Source organism: Capricornis sumatraensis, chromosome X (genome assembly GCF_032405125.1).
Source record: "Capricornis sumatraensis isolate serow.1 chromosome X, serow.2, whole genome shotgun sequence".
In the NCBI taxonomy this organism is placed as follows: Eukaryota; Metazoa; Chordata; class Mammalia; order Artiodactyla; family Bovidae; genus Capricornis; species Capricornis sumatraensis.
This window is the reverse complement of record NC_091092.1, coordinates 129,551,029-129,558,603: the sequence shown is the minus strand read 5'-3', so window position 1 is coordinate 129,558,603 and position 7,575 is coordinate 129,551,029. Positions and strand designations below refer to the sequence as shown.

The 7,575-nt window shown below is 45.9% G+C and overlaps 1 pseudogene; it reads left to right on the top strand.

The window, feature by feature from the left end:
• Positions 1-301: 301 nt before the first annotated feature.
• LOC138070684 (large ribosomal subunit protein uL18-like) lies at positions 302-1,151 on the top strand (annotated as a pseudogene).
• Positions 1,152-7,575: the final 6,424 nt, after the last annotated feature.

Sequence of the window (7,575 nt, the reverse complement as noted above, 5' to 3'; positions counted from 1 at the left end):
CATAATTCAGACCTCCTGAATCAGTGTCTTAGGAGTGCAGCCCAAGAACCGTGTTTTATACACATGCTCCAGGTGACTCTCAGTCTCACTGGTTTGCCCAGCCCTGGCCCAAGGTCTCTGAGGAGCGGCAGCTCTGGCATGGCACTCTGTTCTACAGGGACTGCGGTGCGCTAGGAGACATATCTGGCTACACTAGCTAGCAACCATCTGGCTGCTCCATGGTATCTGTGTGTTTGTTCAAAGTGGCATTGGAGGCTGCAGATCTATGGTGAGCTGCAGACATGGGTCTCTGTTCTGCAGGATGGGGTTTGTCAAGGTTATAAAGAATAAGACCTACTTCGAAAGGTACCAAATGAAACTTAGAAGAAGACAAGAGAGTAAAACTGACTGCTATGCCAGGAAACGCTTGGTAATCCAGGACAAAAATAAGTATAATACATCCTAATAAAAGATAAGTTCATATCACCAACAATCATTTGTCAGATTGCTTATGCCTGTGTATGAGGAGATATGACAGTCTGTGCAGCTAATGCCCATGAACTCCCAAAGTATGGCGAGAAGGCTGACCTGACAAATTATGCTGCAGCACATTGTACTGGTGCACCGATGGTCCAAAGCCTTCTCGATCAGTTTGGCGTGGACAAGATCTATGATGGCCATGTGGAGATGTCCAGCGATAAATACAATATGGAAAGCATTGATGGTCAACCTGGTGCCTTCACCTCATATTTGGATGCAGGATCTTGCCAGATCTAACACTAGAAATAAAATTTGGGGGATCCTGAAGGGTGCTGTGGATGGAGGTTTGTTTATCCCTCATAGTACCTAATGGTTCCCTGGTTATGATTCAGAAAGCAAGGAATTCAATGCAGGAGTACTCCAGAATCACATCCTGGCTCAAACCATTGTAGATGACATGCATTACCTAACTGAAGAAGATGAAGATGCTTATAAGAAACAATTTTTTTAATACATAAAGAACAATGTACCTCCAGACATGATGGAGAAGAGGTATGAGAAAGCTCATGCTGCTATATGAGAGAATCAGTCTATGATAAGAAGCTTAAGAAAGAGGTTAAAAAGAAGAACCATCCCAAAATGTCACTTGCCCAGAACAGATATTGAGTAGCTCGGAAGGCAAGCTTCCTTAGCAGTCAGGAATGGGCTGCTGAGAGCTGGTAAAGCAAATCACACTTTTCTATGAAGATTTTTTGGATTAAGACAGCAATAAATTTATTGACCAATCAGCCCCCAAAATAGTGGCTTTGGAAGAAGGAAATGGCAGGGATACTAAAGCCTACACCCCAGCCATGCCATGTATTACCCTACCATCCACCCAGCTACAAGCTAGAAGAGATGCCGAAGTTCAAGTGATAATGTGATTTGCACTTTGAATGAGACACAAAGAAAAAGTTTTTTAAAATCCAGCCTCCTGACATGTGCACCTCAATACCCCAAATGAAAAGAGCAGTGCATTTCCATTGAACTCAGGACTGAAGACTCTCCTGAGGGTGGACCTGGCTGCCCTCCCTGTGATTATGGGCACCCGTAACAGAACTTATTGACATCCCCACATATCCTCCTCCTCCCTCTACACTCCCAAGGCTGCTTGTTGCAAACATCTGTAACTGTCCAGGAGAACACACTTAGCTGGTGCTCAGGGCAAGATGGAAGTGCTGCAGAGTCAGTGCCCCTGAGAGCAGGCCTCAAACGATGACAAATTGCTGGTGGAGAAATACCCCAGCTTCCTCATCCACCAGCAGGAAAACTCTGCAGCATGATCAGTATTCTCCTCCAGACGCCCCTGGGATTGATCTCCAGGAGCCCATGACGGGCCCTTGATTATTATCGCACGCAGCTATGGCTCCCTTCCCTTCTCTTCGAACTACTCCACTTTCCCACCAGTGTTTCCTGGGACTGCCTTCCAAATAACCAACTTGCATTTGAATTTTTGTCCCTGGATCTGCTTCTGGGGGCACCCATCAGGATGTAAAAGACACAAAGGTGAGCTAACAGCTCTGAATGGACCCTGGAATTGTAAGCGACAAGCGTGGAGGGCAGCAAACACCTGTAACTGTAGCATTTTGGTGTGATGGTTAAAACCATCTGACTGGTTTCTACTCCCATATTGCTGACCTCTGCACAAAATCTGTGAATGCTGAGTAATCTTGATAGCCTGTTTTCTTTGCTCCTCCTAAATTACGTGCTTTTTGCTACCTAGAGTGACAGGAGCAGAACAACGCCAGTCTCGGTTTGCTCTGTGGCAGACTGAACCCTCTGTGTTCTGCATCAGAAGGTCAAGATCCAAGCACAATTTGGGGTCTCGTGAGTTCGCTGATGCACACCATGGGGAATCCTTGGGGGACAGGACATCCCACATTTGTGCATACCTTTAACAAATGTGGGCTTCCCTCGTGGCTCAGACAGTAAAGTGCCTGCAATGCAGGAGACCTGGGTTCAATCCCTGGGTTGGGAAGATTCCCTAGAGAAGGAAATGGCAACCCACTCCAGTACTCTTGCCTGGAAATTTCCATGGACTGAGGAGCCTGGTGGGCTACAGTCCAAGGGGTCGCAAAGAGTCAGACACGACTGAGCAACTTCACTTTTAACAAATGTATGTGGAGAACTTATTGCTGGTCAGAGTCTGGGGGATCCAGAAGGGATGAGCATTAAGTCTGCTCAGGCTGTTGCTACATGCAGCTCTACCAGCCCCTCCCCTCCGGGGCCTGGCCACATGGAAGCTCTCTTCCCACCCGGCCTAGATGAAGCTAGAGCCTGCTGAATGCTCTCCCTGCAATTATTTCAGGCCTCTCTGCTTCAACCTCCACCCTGGGAGCAGTGTTATCCTTCTGAAATACAAAACTGCATGCCACTCCCCTGCTCAACAGTCATAAGTAGCTTCCCTTTGCCTGTGAAATAAAGGACAAACTTCTGACTGCATGTGCAGCCAAGGGCTCTCCAGTCTGGCTCTACACCATCCTCCGCACCTTTATCTCTTCCAGCAGGTGGTTTGTATTCCCCCGAACACTCCACAATCTTTCAGACCACTATCCTCTCGCATATGCCATTCCTTAGGCCTGAATCTCACTTATTCTTTTAGCCAATCCCTAGTCACTGTTGAGCACCCACTTAGAATGTCACCTCTCCTATGAAGACTTGCTCACCCCCTCCTCTAGTTTCAACAGCACCAACAGCCATGTCTTCTATGTCCCTTGCTGTTGTTACCCACTTGGCAAATTCAGTATTGAGTACCCTATGCTATCACTGTTTCTGGGTCTGTGCGGAAAGCAGGGGTGTTGCCATTTTTGTTCATCTTTGTACCCTACTGGTGGGCTTCAGACAATACCTGGCACACTGTACATTTGTAAGAAATGCTTGCAAACACCTGCCCAGACTTCAGAGAGCCAAAAGGAGATTTAACCCTTTCTCTCCAGTAATTGGTACCATTCCTGGTGTAACATCCATCCTGCACACCTGGATGGTAATGTTCACTTGGGTTGTCCTCTCAGCTGCTTCTGCTTTGGGCCCCTACCACTTCTCTCCCTTGCTTTATAGCTGAGCTCTGGAGGTTGCACCAGGATCTGAGGTCCCCAGGGTGCTCTGAGGTGCCAGGTGCCAGAGCTGAGCAGGTGGACTTTTATTGCCCCAGGGCTGCATTGTGAGGCTCCACAGGCACGAAACTGATGGCATGGCAGCCCCCATAGACACCCACAGGGAGCCCTCAATTCTGAGGGGTGACAAGGAGACTCAAGAGGGGAAGGAATCGGATGGAGGTGCATTATACCTGCAGAAGCTGAAACATCATTCACAGGTGGAGGGGAATGTCTCCAAAGGGACAGCCAAGCAGTCATGTGTCCGTATCTAGGGAGGAGAGGTGAGTATGCAGCAACCTCACAGGTACTCAAGTGAGACCAGCAGCCGCTTACTCCTCCCAGAGGTCAATGGGAGCACCGGCCTCGACAACCTTCAACCATCCTCAAACTAGAAAATAATTAGCCAAACCTCTTCACTCAGCTGAGAGTCCACTTATTTAAGGTACAGGCCAGAATGTTTCATTCTTGAGAGATCTGAATTTTATGAGTGCTTACCACAAACTGAACCAGGTAAGATGCTATGTGCTTTCTGTGCATCGACTCAACAAACTCCCATAATGAACCCTGGCTGGTAAATTTCATAAGTATCCTCCATTTTGCAGATGAGAAATCAGAGGCTCAGTGAAGTAACTTGGCCAAATTCACACCATCACTAAGGAGCAGAACTGGGATCCTTATCAGTTCTGCCAGGCCCCGTGATCCATGTTTGGAACTTCTACACAATGCCACCCTGAGTACAACGCCTTCCCTGACATCCATGGAGAAGAGACTGTATAGAAACAAGGTAGGGGCCTGGCCCCTGGCGCTTGGCCCCTAGCTAGCTGTGTTTCCCTGGATAAGGCACGTGATTTTCTGGATCGCAATAATTTCCTCATTAGACAAGACTGTGACTGCAAATCTCCTTTAGATTTAGCATTTTATGAGTCTGTGGTGGAACTGTATTTTCTCTGATGCATGGTTATCAAGGGTGGGTATCTGGGGTCTATGAAAAGATCGACTGATGGAATATGGAATTGAGTTTAAGTAGTTGGCATATTCCTGAATCATGTTATGAGAAGGGCTTTCATTGCATTTTTAGGTTGTTGCATTGATAAACCTTCTTTTTTACTGTTAGAAATTATGCTTTATTACAATGCTCTAATATATAAAACATTGTGGGTTTTGGCACTAAGAAAATCAAAGAGATCAATGAATCAGAATCAAGTATCCAGAACAGGGATGTGAGCACTTGATTTATGAAAAATGATTCATGACAGAACAATGGGAAAAGGATGATGTTTGCAAAGAATGGTGTTGGATTAATGGGGTAGACATATGTAAACCATACTGTGTCTTGGCCACTGATACACCAAATACAAATACCAGTACCAGTGCCAAATGGATCAACTGGATTATAGATCTAAAGCTGAAAAGTAAAGTCAGTGGTGATAAACCTTGAAGGGCCAGAGTTTTAGTCCCTTTGACACATTCCAGTTCTCAAGTGTTAAGTTCCTTGAGTGGGTCTGCCCATCTCAGGTTGTCAACTTCCTGAGGACAGTAACTCTCTTTAAAATCTGTGCATAAGCGCCAGTGAATATCACAAATGGGCAAGTGATGAACACCTCTGGTGGTGGTGACCACGGTGGTTTAATTGAGTAACTGTGTTTTCATGTTTATTTGGGACTTTAACAGTCACTACAAAGCATTCTGTATACTGCTGTATATCAAATTATCCCAAAATGTAGCAACATAAAGCAACACTCTTCTTATGCCCACAGATGGGTTCTGTGAGTCAGTAGTTCAAACAGGGCACAGTGGGGATGCCTTGCCTCTGCTTCATGCTGTTTGGGGCCTAAGTTAGGAAGACTCAGTGGTTAGAGGTGACTGATTGCCTGGGGGCTAGAAGCACCTGGAGGATCTTCACCCACATCTGGCAGCAGGTCCTGGCTGTTGCTGGTGTATCTGTTTATCAGAACATATACACATGGCCTCTCTGTGTACCTGTTTGGGCTTCCTCACACCATGGTGGGTGGGGTCATGATGGTAGGACTTCTCTTATAGCAGTGTGAATGGTCCGGAAAGCAAGGCAGAAACTGTATCACCTTTTATAACTTAACCTTATGCCTTACTTCTACTTCATTTTATTGGTTATAAGTGAGTTATTAGAACCAGATAAGATTCAAGGAGAATAGATATGGTCACCCACCTCTAGATGGGAGGAGTGTCAAAACAGGCACCACATTTTTACTTTTTATAGGGTAGGAACTGTGTCATAGTTATCTCTGAATCCCTATCATCTAACTTGGGACATGGCACAGAGTAGATGCCCCATGAGTGATTGGTAGATAAAGCAATGGATAAATGAAAGGAAGGAAAATTCATCCCATTGGAGAGGGTCACTCTGATGAATATAGACATTTAGTCATTTTTACCTATTTTTGTTTGCATTGCATTTGGTTTTGTGTTTCAATAATAAAGGAAATCCGGAGAAGGCAATGGCACCCCACTCCAGTACTCTTGCCTGGAAAATCCCATGGACGGAGAAGCCTGGTAGGCTGCAGTCCATGGGGTCACTCAGAGTCAGACACGACTGAGCAACTTCACTTTCACTGTTCACTTTCATGTATTGGAGGAGGAAATGGCAACCCACTCCAGTATTCTTGCCTGGAGAATCCCAGGGACGGGGGAGCCTGGTGGGCTGCCGTCTATGGGGTCCCACAGAGTCGGACACGACTGAGGTGACTTAGCAGCAGCAGCAGCAATAAAGGAAATCACAGTTTGTAAAAGACCTGCAGAATGGAAAAGAAGTTCAACGGTATTATGATACTTGTGCTCTTAAGGAGCATTCTATGGTCATTCATTCTTCTTCAGCCCGATACAGTCTCCTATGTTTGAATTTGCTGCATGGTTTCCAATAGACCATTTTAGAAATCAAGTTCTACCAGAACAGATTGAACATTTCATGGTGAGGTCTGAGCTGACTTCCTCAGTCTGCCTGCCCAGCTGCTCTTTCTCTGTATTCTCCTAGATGACTTCTAGTCTTTCTATCTCTTTCCCCTCCCCCCATCTCTCCCCATCCTGCTCTCTTTCCTTTCCCCTCCCCTGTTCTTGCTTACTCCATACTCCGCCTCCAATGTTACCTCCTCTAGCTTGGGGGTGGGATGTCTTCAGAATTGCTAGAGGAGTCAAGGAATGGGAAGCCACCTCTCCTCCCCCGGAGAATGTCCAGATTTGGATTAGAGCCATTGGTCCCTGGAATTCTCTTCCTCATTGCTTTGGTATATGGTGTTTCGTTGCTTTTATGGGCACCAACTTATGATGTCATGTGAAAGGCTTAAAGCTCCGGTGGTTGCAAACTAGCACAGAAAGCCCAATTTTACTGAGACACAACAGAAAAGGATTCTTTAAGGAGAAAAACCTTGACAATGGGAATCTGCCATTCCCAAATCAGCATTTGGAAAATTCTAGTCACATAAACACATGCCAGCAGAGACCTCAGAGACTATCTTGCCCAACTCTTCCTGTAACAAATAGGGAGCTGGGAGCCAAAGACGAAGAGCTATAACAACCAGCATTTACTGGGTGCTGACTCTGCCCCAGGCACTTCATTACTTTATTCCAGTTGTGCAACCACCAGATGAACTGGAATCATTAACCCCATCTCCAAGATGAAGAGACAGAAGCTCAGAGAGGGTCAGTAACTTCTGCAAGGTCACACAGCTAGAAAATGGCTGAGTAGAGATTGGAATCCAGTGTCTAGGATGAGTCCCCGAACTGTGCTCTTAACCATTAGACTATACTGTGTTTCTAAGTGACCTTTTATCCTCCCTTCCCCACCCAGGGTCACATATATTAAGAGTTAATACATCAATTTCACAAAGGTAAGTTGAGCAGTGCCTGGAATTCAACAAGTGATGCTGCAGTTCAAGTCAAAGTCAGACTTTGTTAAAGTAAATTCTAATTCAGACTAGAGAGCCTAGGAGACTTTGGGGATGGTCCTTTG